This window comes from Benincasa hispida, chromosome 9 (assembly GCF_009727055.1).
Source record: "Benincasa hispida cultivar B227 chromosome 9, ASM972705v1, whole genome shotgun sequence".
NCBI lineage: Eukaryota > Viridiplantae > Streptophyta > Magnoliopsida > Cucurbitales > Cucurbitaceae > Benincasa > Benincasa hispida.
In genome coordinates this window covers 18,347,802-18,360,381 of record NC_052357.1, presented here as the reverse complement: position 1 = coordinate 18,360,381, position 12,580 = coordinate 18,347,802, and positions in this window count along the sequence as shown.

Here is a 12,580-nt window from a genome sequence, read left to right as displayed (position 1 = left end):
CATGGCATATGCGCCATCCAGTGATGGTCCTCTGCGGTATTAATTCGTTGTTCTCATTTGGGACTACCGTCATTCTGCCCTTCTTCGACACACATTGCATGGGGCTGACCCATGTGCTATCTGCTATAGGGTAGATAATACCCGCATCTAAAGCCAATATATAATGATAATCTCTTTCTCTGACCCGACTACTTTTTCAGTCGTGAGGGGTGTGAGTGCTGCAGTTGAGAGAGATAGTCAAATATAGATTGACTTTTTTGTAAAGGGAGTCAGTCTTCATTATGACTGATGTGTGTGCTATGCAAGTAAGCGCACAGGAGGCACTAATTCCCCTCTGATGTCGAATTGAAGGCCCGTCACAGCCAATTGCTCGCACATGTTTCTTGAGAAATGCTCATCAACGCATTCTCCTGTTCTTTGTGAATGTGAGGAAATGATCATCTGGCATTTCTATTCTGCCTAATTGCCATCACTTCAAATGGTTGGTGGGTCTTCAATCAAGTGTTGGTGGTTCCACGCGGAAGGCTGCATTGTTTTTCGTTCTTCTTTTGACTTACTTCTTGCGTTGCGATCATCTTCTCTTCTTTTTTGTTTGTTTTTTCTACGATCGCATTGCAGGCAGCAACGGATGCGTTGGTCCACTTCTCATACTCTTCATCAGACTCTTCTTCTTCAATGAAATTCAGGATCATTCAGAATCTTGCAGCTTCTTCCATCCGGGAATTTCATGGCACGAATTATATTAAATTTGAGCTTCTATCCATTTATCTCAAGTGATTTCTCTCTTGTGGAAACAAAAAAAGTAAAATAGATTTTTGTACATCAATTTGAGCACGACCCGTTGATAGAAAAGGTGCCTCAAAATGATGGGCTCTTTGTCGGCTGCATAGTCCTAAAATGATGAAGTCAGCTGGTAAAATAATTTATCAATTGTGATCAGTACATCCTTCACCTCTACTTCTGGATGAACCAGAGATCTGTCAGCCAATTGGAGAGTCACTAATGTGGGCACAAGTTGCCCCACATTTAATTGTCTGAAAATTGAAATAGAGCAGGACCGTCAAATTTATGCTGGCCCTCAAGTCACACAAGGCTTGCCCAATATAGAGTCCTCCTATGGAGCAAGGAATAGTAAAGCTCTCAGGATCGCTCATCTTCGGTGGGATTATGGATTTGGAACTTTGAGTTAATGCCACCGTGGCAAATTTTCCAACGCCCCTCTTCTTAGTTACCATGTCTTTCAGAAACTTCGTACTAAACTTTCACGGTTCCCGTTTCATTAGGCTTCGAGGTCAATGCAACCTCAGGTTCTACTGCTTCATTTTCTCTTTGTTCTTCTTGCATTACTACAATCTCAGGCTCAATTGCGATGGAAGTTCTTCTACTATGCTCCTTTTTTTCTCCCTCCACAGTCTTCCCACTGTGCAATGTCACAACTTGACATTCCTCTTTACCTGATCCCCTCGAGTTGGATGGAAGTTCGGTTGAACTTGGCAACGCCCTTTGTGGTCGACTTTTTAGCTCACTCGTAATCTGGCCCATTTGCAATTCGAGATTGCGGATGGACGTGGCCTAACTTTAAAGCACTGTCTCGTTTTTCTCTATATATTTCTTCAATAAGCTCTCCAAAGAAGAGGATTGCGGTGGTTGTTGTGAGCTACTTACTTGATTGCTTGGTTGACCATTGTTGCGTTGAAAGAATCCTGGTGGCCCTTCTTTTTGCGCCACAGGTTGGAAATTTTGTTGTTGATTCTTCTAGGCAAATTTGGGGTGGTTTCTCCACCTGGGGTTTAGGTGTTTGAAAAGGGATTATTTTTCACAAAGTATACAAATTGTAGATTTTGCGGGCAATCTTCCATCGCATGCCCATCACCGCAAGTCGCACACCTTGCGGTGTTCTGACTGATTGCGTTGATTTGCCCACCTTGCGGTGTTGGGCTGCTGATCGCCATTCCTTGGATCAAATTCATCATTGCAGTCATTTGGTTTTGTAATGAAGTAATAGCACCATTGTTTGCGTCAGACTCTTTAAGTCTCAATCTCTAGTCACACTCTCTCTAGTCTTCATGGTTCTTGGAGATGCGATCCATAATATTTTTCATCTCATCGTATGTTTTGTCAAGCAGACCACCAGCGGTTGGTGCATTGGCAGCGGTCTGTGAAGCGAGATTCAAACCATGATAGAAAATCTCCATTTGAAGGTAGTCTGGTAACCCATTATGTGGACAATCCCAGACCAACCTTTTAAATCTCGCCCAAGCATCGTTGAGCGATTCGTCCATATCTTGTTCAAAATTTGTGATAAGCTTCCTTCGTCTTGCATTCTTGGTAGGTGGAAAATACTTCTTCATAAATTTCTCCACTACCTGCTCCTAAGAAGTGATCTCTCTCGATTCGAGAGAATATGCCCATTTTCTAGCCTGATCACAGAGAGAAAACGGGAACAACGTTAGTCGAACTTCTTCAGCAGAGATGTTCAGGAACACAAAAGTATTGCAGATTTCAATAAAACTTCGGAGGTGAGCATGCGGGTCCTCGCCACGCCTGCCTCCAAATTGACCTGTAGTCTGGATCATCTGTAGCATCACCGGTTTCATTTCGAATTTGCTTCCGTCGAGGGCAGGCCTCATGATTCCCTGAGAGAAATCATAGAGGTTTGGCGATGCATAGTCCCTAATGGGCCTATTGCGATCATTTACCAGCAGAATCAGATTCGCCATGACATTGTTATCATTTGGTGCTCCACCTCTAGGCTGTTCCGCCATCTCTTCTTTATCAGATTGTGGTTGCTGTTGGCGGTCTCTCAATCTTCTTCTAAACCTCTGAATCTTCGAGTCATAATTCGCCAGAGATTGAGAGTCCTGCAAAGAAATAAAAAAAATTACCGTTAACAAACTATTTTGCCGAAGTCCCCGACAACGATGCCAAAAACTTGATGCGTTATTATATTGAATGGAAATATGGATGATATGTATTGATGGAATTTTGTTGTGCACTGAAGTTTCCCTAGCGAAATTCAAGTGTAAATTCCTCTGAGTTTCCTGGTATGCCCAGGTCGAACACAGGGACTTGTGAAAATAGATTGCGTTGGTAATTTTGATGAAAACTTTGTGGTAACGGGGAAAATAAATAAAGTGTTTGGTTTGTCAATTGTGTTGACTAAAAATAAATAACAAATGTGGCAGAATTTGAAAAGAGTTGGTAAACGGAAAATACGATGAATATGCGGTGAACGGGTTGAGAAAGATTTCGGCTAACACTCCCTAGAATGCGTTCATGTTTGCGATCAAGCAACATGCATACAATAGTAAACCACCTCTCGGTGTGAATACCACGGTTTTTAAGGCTAGAACGCATGCGATAAATATGCGATAAGTCTACAGAGTTTACACATAAACCTCTATCTCTATTTATGCGATGACAACATGACATTCACACAAATATGTGACCACGTAATATCATTCCCATTCCTAGGATGCATATGATGCAAGTTGACAAACAGAGCTTATCTCTAAGTCTCTATCTCTTGTTTATGCAAGTCTAATCTTGCTCTTTCGAGTCCAGATTCTAACCTAACTCTCTCAAGACATTAGGTTCTTTCTTTAGACTCTCTTTTGAGTAACTCTAAAGGGTATTTTGCACAACATAAAACAAGACAATCGCAAGCAATGAATTTCCTAGGTCATGTTAGCTTAGTTCTTCTCAACCTATTCAACTAGTTTAGCTACTCATGCGTATTAAGAGAGTGAGCAAATGTAGAAATAGAACTTCCATTGAATAGATATGAAGATGAAGTACAAATAACAATGCAAGTATAATAAAGAGCCTGGTAGCAATTTCTTGCTGCCAGACATTTACACTGTTTCTACTCGTGCTTTAAAGATATTCTCGCTCTCGCGAGAGTCGGTCTGCTCTATGCTCTTACGCCCCAAAGTTCTCTCTCGAGTTGTCTTGGGCGATCTCTGGCGCCACCACTCTTCTCTTGCTCCGCCTTAAAAATGGAAGAAAACTATGACCAGAAGCAACTGGTTGTAAAAGACAGTGAACCTGTTATATATATCGTGAACCCCTTTTTTGAAGAATGCACTTAAACCTACCATTTTAGGTTTACTACTAAATGTCAAATAAAGTACCTTTAATTTTATTAAATAAATAAATTGTTTGTACATTTCAATTACAAACTATAGAACCCACGAGATTTAGGATATCAACCCCAACAAACTTAACATTAATCCTGAGTGAGTTGTGAACTACTGCCTATGAGGGCAATCCTTTGATCTATATGGGTGAGAGTGATCAGATTTGCTAACTCAATAAACCTACCATTTTAGGGATTTGTCTGAGTGAGAAGCTAAGAACACAACTAAACAAGATGGGATTCACTCATTCTCGTTTTGAGGGCAAGTAGATGAATTGCTTCTTTAAGGGCAAGTAGATGAAGGGCTAATTTCGGATCTTGAACAATGAGACAACCCATCGTCTCACTGGCCAGAGATTGGACTAGTTTATAGTTGTACTATAACTAATTGTTCATAAGATAGATCAATGGTACTTAAAGAGTTAGATGTATTACATAGTTAAAAACGGTAATTTGACCCAGCTGTAGTTACAAGTTAATTGTGAAGGGTCAACTCACTGTGATTGATTATATTTGCGAACATAAAAATATATCTACAGTGCAAAGAGTTCAGCTGTCGATCTTTAATGGAGTGGCCAACAGTTAATGAATGTTGATTATTTTAATTAAAGAGTTTAATTAATTAATCTCGTATCATTGGAGCTTCTAATCTGTAGATTCATAAGGTTCTCTTGCTAGCTCACTAAGGATAAAACAAGAAATAATTGTTTTTAAAGTAATCTGAATTATTCAAATTATTTAGGAAATTAAAAGGTGTTGATTATACTAATATGATTAATATAAAGTATAGTGTATATTGAAACATTATAGTATATAGTTAATTATAAATATAATTTATAGGTAAATCTATATAACATGTGAGATATAAATATTTGAATAAGATTCAACTATTATCTATTCATATAAATACTATAGGTTAAAATTAATGTGAATGAGATTCGTATTAAAATTATAGTTTATAAGAGTGGGTGTATTTTGAATATGATACCAATTGAAGGAATGAAATATCATGCAACGGAAGACTACAGAATCAATAAGCACTTAAATTACATTTAATTTGAGTTTTGATCATGTTGTACATATGATATTCAAAAGAGGGTTTGAAATACATATTACCTTCGAAGATTTCTCCACAAAATCAGCTGAAGAACACCAAGACCTCGCTTGAATCATCGAGAGGACTACCACCGAGATCTTCTCTATTATGCTTAAGCTGGAATGTGTGGTGGAAACACTTGAACAAGTTGAGTTGATGAGGAACGAGAGCATGGTTATCAATTCAGAACTTTTCTATTTTTCAATCTCCCACTGGTCTTCATGTATGGAGCTTCTATATATAGGTAAAAACTATGCAAATGTATCAGGTTGCATGTTGGGCAGCTCCAACTTGAAGACCAATAATAGATTTTGGTGATACTCCAAAAAACATGTTAGTGGGTTTTTCTTAAAATTGGAAAAACCTATTAACATAAAATCATTTTATAAAATCATTTTTTCTAAATTAGTTCAAAATAATTAATTTAAATAAAAAATAATTTTAATTGATTTTTAAATAATATTAATTTAATATCTAAATATTAATATCACCAATAAATCAATTTCATATAAAAAATCATAATTTAAATATTAATTGATTTTCCAATTTCGTTTAATTTCAATTAAAATAAACGTTTATAATTGTATCATATACAATCAATTGAAAACCCTAAAAATGAATTTAAACATTTTCAAATTCGTAATCCGAATTTCATACATCAATACTCAATTTGTTATTCCAATTTAATGAGCCAATAGAGGGACCTAATGGACCTACAGATCATGAGCTCTATGATTTGTAATTAATTCGTTAAAACTCTTTAATCAAATTAATTACTATTCGTTAAATATCAAGACACACCACTATAGCTCGATAGTTGCACTTTCCTCACAGTAGATATATAGCTCTTTGTGGGCTGTTCGGAGTGAGGTTGGGAGGTCTTGGTGCTTAAGGGCTATCTTGCGAAGTAGAGATAGATTCAAGCATTTGGTCCATTTGATAGTCGACGATGGACAGTCTTGTTTTGTTTGATGGGATCCTTCCTGTCGGGGGGTGCGATTTTGGATTCATATAGGTCTACGATGGTTTATGATGCAAGGAGTAGTTTGAAGGCTCGGTTGTCGGAGTTCATGGATGGTGAGGGAGGTTGGAGGTGGCCTACAACATCTTGGGAGTTACTTAAGATCTGGGGTCTTATTCAGGCAATGGGGCCTAGGGTGAGGGGGGAAGATTATTGGGTTTGGATGTGCAAATGCTAGTGGTCAGTTTTCTATCGCTAGTGCGTGGGAGAGTTTGCGTCCTCGTCATCCTAGGGTATCTTGGGCTGGTATTTTGTGGGCAATGAGTGGTATTCCACATCACTCCTTTTTTGTGTGGTTAGCTGTGAGGTGGTTGGGTACGCAGGATTGGTTGAGGAATTGGGGTGTGTTGTCAGAGGGGGGGGGGGGGGTCTTTTGTGTGAGGGAGGTGTGGAGTTGCGAGAACATTTATTTTTTTAGTGTGGGTTTGGGAGAGAGGTGTGGTCTGGTGTGTTGCGTCAGTTGGGTTTGTCGCATTGGGTTATTCGTTGGGATGTGGAGTTTAGTTGGTTGTGCCAAGTGGGGTCGAGTAAGAGGGTACGTAGTAAGTTATTCCGTGTATTCTGGTGTACTTCTATATACTACATCTGGCAGGAGCATAATCGATGACTGCATAAAAGTTGACCGAGGTCGGTGTTTGCTCTGGTTCACCTTATGGTCTCTACGATTCGTGCTCGTGCTGCTTCCTAACGGGTTGATCTAGTGTGTTTACGGATGTTTTTCTTTTTGAACTTTCCGTTGTTCTTTGTTTTGCTGTTGTCCCTAGTTTGTGGGATTTTGGTTTTTTTTTCTCTGGCTTTCTCCCTGGTGGTTTGCGAGTTTTGCGTTTTTGTGTTGATTTTGCTCTGCACTTATCTTGTAGGCTTTGTTTTTGTTTTGTTGCCCTGTCTTTGCTTGTGCTTTGTTGCTTTGATGCCTTGATCCCAGGCTGTAGGATCCCCCTTGTTGTTGTATAATAATATCACCTATTCTAGAAAAAAAATTAATTAATTACTACTTATTAACTATTAAGACACACCACTATAGCTCAATAGTTACACTCTCCTCAATGTAGATATACTTTTGTCCATATAAACCATAATCAGTAAGTTGATCCTTCACAGGTCGTTCGTAATTACAGTTGGGTCAAAATTACCGTTTTACCCATGTAAATACATCTTATTCCTTAAGTTCCCACTAACTCTCTAATGAACAATTCGATTCATAATTCTATCTATGAATTATGTCCTTCTTTATCATGAGAAGGCGAGCCCTCGATTGTTCAAGACCTGGAATCAGTACTTAAGAGAACAATCTATCTGCTAACTCTAAAATGGGTAAGAGTGAATTCCATCTTGCAGGATTATGTCCCCAGCTATTCATCCGGTCTTATCCCAAAATGGAAGGGTTATTGAGTAGTGTTGTTGGGCTACTCTCACCCGTGCAGATCAAAGGATAATCCCAAATAAACAAGAGTTCATAGCTTGCTCAGGATTAAGATCGAGTTATCCTAGGTTACTTAAATATGAAATAGTAAGTTTTAACAGTAAACAGTTGTTATAAAGAAAAGTGACTATTTCGTGGCCTAGTCTATATGCAAACTCATTGAATAGGATGCTCCCACTCACATGTCTCTACATGAATGATCTAAAGATCGTATCATTTATATTCCCTATACAAAATGGGTCGCATCCAATAGTGTTACCAGGATGAGATACCTAATTTCATCCATATACTTATTAGACCATTTAGGCTATATACTATTAACTTGATCCTGTTTATGTCACCACATAAAGTTAAAGTATTCATACTATAATCATTGATATGTTTATTGGATTTTCATAATAGGGTGCAAAATCAACAACTTTATTGAATAAAATACTCAATAATATTTTATTGATAAATAGAATGTTTAACACGAACTGCAAGTTCTAGGACATTCCCAATACAAATCATATTAAATATATGATATTTAAAGGGTTGGTTAATTAAATGTTAATTAACCTTATTGATTTAGTTATATAATAAAGTAGTTTAATATATAATCTAAATTAATTAGAATAACTCCCAATACGTGAGTGGGGAGTTATTTTTTAATAATTCCAATTCCATATCTCTCGTTTAACAAGAAGAGGAAGTTTCTGTAGAGCAATGTAATTTTAACATAGAAAACTCATTTTTCTCTCTCAAGAAATTCTCCCTCACATATCATTTACCTTTCCTTTCCCAAAATGAAAAGGAGATCACACTTCCTATATCTTGTCTTGAAAATAGCAGAGACTTCAAATGGTGGTGTCCTATCCTTGAAAATGTCGTTGTGCTCGGATAAGATTGTGTTCGTGACCATTGGAGAGGAAATACTAGAAAAGATTCTCTTCGAGGGTAAGTATTTATTCTTCTCTTTCTTTCGGTAGATAGCATGCTTATAGAATGTACTTAATGTTTATCCTATATTAAATAATTGTATATTTTTCTCTATTGTTTATTGGTTTCAAAATCGAAACACAAATGTACAACATTCACACATTTCCGCAAAGAAATTCCATTCCTTCAGACTTTACGATTGAAGATGATCAAGATGAAGAAGAACAACTTAAGTAACCTGAGTGATTGAAGATTGAGTACGAAGTTGTGGAACTGAACTCTAATACCATAACACGTATCAAATAAATCATGGTTTTTCCATTTTTACTAATCAAATGAGAAAATGAAAAAAGACATTAAATACAATATTTTGTTCCTTATATAGAAAGTTAAAAGACAAACATAAATTACAAAGATACAACGAAAATGTCAGTCGTACATGTAGTTTGTCATCCTTTAATTAGAGGAACTCTGAACCCAGAAATCACAAAGGCATTCATTAATCGTTGAGAAAATTTATGGAACCAGATCTAAAATTGGCAGATTTTATCAAAAGGGAGTGTAGTAAGAAAAGGCTGGTCGGTAATTTCTGAAACCAGATCCAAAATAGCCACCAACAAAACATTCGAACAAGGTTCCCATAATTCAATTTTGGAACAAATTAAACATGGAACTATATTATCGATGGATTCAATTTGTTTAATTTAAAAAATTGAACATTGCATTGTTCTTCCTTCCTCGTGCCGTTCACCAAGATGATGTCCTCGTTGCCTGTAGTGGTGACGAAAATATCTGCTGGAAGCCTTCCATCAATGCCTGAAGAACGCAAATTGGGACAATCTCCATGACGATAAAATGATTTTTTTAAACTATTTAATGTTTGTTTTTTAAAATTATTTTCCTACTCATCAAATGATATCGCCAAGTAAGTAAGTGGTATAATTTATCATTTCATCCGCATCAACATTTAACCGTCCAATCGGGATTTCATTAGTTTAAAATTAAGTTAGGGATCATTTAGAATCATTTTGTAAATGTGGGGACTAAAGTGTATCTTTCAAACCCTTAAGGACTAAATAGACATAAGTTTCAAACCTGGGGACCAATAGTGCTTTTTGCCCTATTTTTTATATATTAAAAGTGTTTATATTAACGTCAAATTACTATAAAGAACGACTATAATTTAAAATAATGATTGTTGCAAATACCTGCCATCGGAGGTTGCCAAAATTGGCCGACGATGGTGGTGGTTGGTGAAGATGATCGAATTCCCGTAGAAGCATGAGATTGCCTTGCTTTTAGTTTTTCGATTTAATAGAAACAAAATATAGTAGTCCACGCAATATTTGTAGAAGTAAAAAACAACATGCTATAGAAGAAGGAGAAAAGGGATAAAAGGATCTCACCTTTGTTGAATCCCGATCTTCTCGTAAATTCCTCTTGCTTGTCTCACGAACACCTCCACAACGATCAATGACACCACCGTGAGAATAACTTTGTTATTCTCTAGGACTTCAAGGGGTAGATGTGTGGTCTCTAACACTTGAAAGAGGTAGAGAGAATTTGTTGAGAGAGAATAGAGAGGAATTTGGTAGAGGCTAGGGCTTTTCCTTTTGGCACAATGGAAATCCTTGTCCTAAATAGGTACAAGGATATATTTATATGGAGAAGAGTTAAGCTCTTCTTCAAGTATTTCCTTTTCTACCCTTAATACTAGTTAATTAAATAAGTCTTATTTAATTAATTGGCATACTAATTAAATAACCATATATTAAATCCTATTTAATATATAGTTAATTAATTAACATATAAACATTGCATATTTATATGTATTTACCTCTCTAACATTATAATTAATTAATTTTTCATGAATCTAATTCACATGAATTTAATATTTGAATCTCATTCAAATATTTATCTCTTACATAATTTGGATTATAGATCACATCTATAATTAACCATTATATATTTATCTCAATAATATAAAATTCTCTCGATTGATTTGAACAATTCAAATCATTTCTCATTATTATCCTTTAACGAGCTAACAATGGGATTTTATGGACCTACAGATTAGAAGGTCCAATGATATGAGATTAATTAATTAAATTAATCAATATTTATTAAACACCAGTAATTACACTAAAGACTGATAGTTGCACTCTTCGCACTGCAGATATATTTATGTGTTCATTGAACTAATCAACAATAAGTCAACCATTCACAAATCACTCATAATTATAGCTAGGTCAAATTACTGTTTTACTCCTGTATTTACATCTAACTTCTTAAGTACTACTGATTCTTCTAATGAACAAACACAACTATAAACTAACATCTCTCAAGCCAATGAGAGGTTGAGGTCTCATTATTCAAGGCCCGGGATCAGCTATTAATGGAGCAATTTACCTATTTTCTCTAAGATCAAGAAGGAGTGAATTCCATCTTATGCAGTTATGTTCCCAACTTCTTACTCGGACAAATTCCCAATATGGTAAGTTTGTTGAATTGGCTAACATAGCCACTCTCATCCATACTAATCAAATAATTGCTCTCATAAGCAGAAGTTCACAACTCACTCAGGATTAAGGTCAAGTAATCTATGGTCATCCTAGTGAAATGAAAATCTCTTCTAGTAACAGTGTTATATAGATAGACTATTCATTTCTTGGTCTGGTCATATACAAACTCTTTATATAGAATACCTCCGTTCACATGTCTCTACATGAACGATCGGGATCAGATCATTTGTAGCACTTTACAATAATTGTAACAACTACAAAGTGATCCGTATTCGTAGTGTCACCAGGATAAGGTACTTAACCTTATCCATCTACTACAGACCATTTAGGTTATTACTTAAAACATGATTCACATGTATGTCAACCAAATACATGTTTTAAGTTACATAAAATAACTTTGGATCTTAGTTTATTGAATTGAACTAGTGCAATCTAAATGTTAATAAAATACGTCTTATTTTATCAAATATATGATTTGTATTTACAAATTACAAGATACATGAGATTTAGGACACCAAATCCAATATTGGATACGATAGGAGTTGGTCATTGGTAGGGGTCACCGGAGTTGGCCATTGAGATGGTGGTCAGAGTGGCAACGGGGATATTGTTGATTATTACGGCTAAATACATTATTGGTGTACATGATATAAAATTTTAGTGACATACCAAATTACCTTCCCAAATATGGAATTGAATTATATCTAAGCTCATAATATCTTATGGTATCACCCCAAACACCCGCTAAAAGTATAATATAATTGTTGAAATGAAGAAATTGTACCTACATTTCTTTTTAGAAATATGAGGCATTGTAGTCTTACACATTCTTTTAAAGTTAAAAATTATATCTGATTTAATCAATGAAGTCTACTTATCCGCCTTATTTAACACTCCATGAAATTAAAAGAAAGAAATAAATAAAGTAAACAGTTATTTTCAAGGATTGTTCTTAAATATAGAAAAATGAATCAAAATATTTATAAAATATAGCAAAATTTTAGAACTATCAATGATAGATGCTGACTTCTATTAGCGTCTATCAGTGACATCGATAGACACTGATAGAAGTCTTCTATCAGTGTCTATCAATATTTATCGTTGATTGTTCTAAAATATTATTATATCTTGTAAATATTTTCAACAGTTTTACCATTTAAAATAGTTTCCCTATTTTCAATATTCTAAACTTTTTTGTCTTAAAAAAATTACTTAAAATATTTTTTTATTTATTTATCTTGAAAAGGTTATTATGACATAATGCCAGTAATTTTGAAGGATAAAGGAACCATTTTGCCGCAGCTTGCCGCGGTCCACATCCCATTGAATTATTATTAAATACAAATATATTTTGGGTGTTCGTTATCACTTGTATGTTAATATTCTTTTTCTTTATTTTACTTTTCTCTCTTTTTCTGTTTGTTCTCTTTTTGTGGTGGAAAAAAGAATAATTATTTAATCT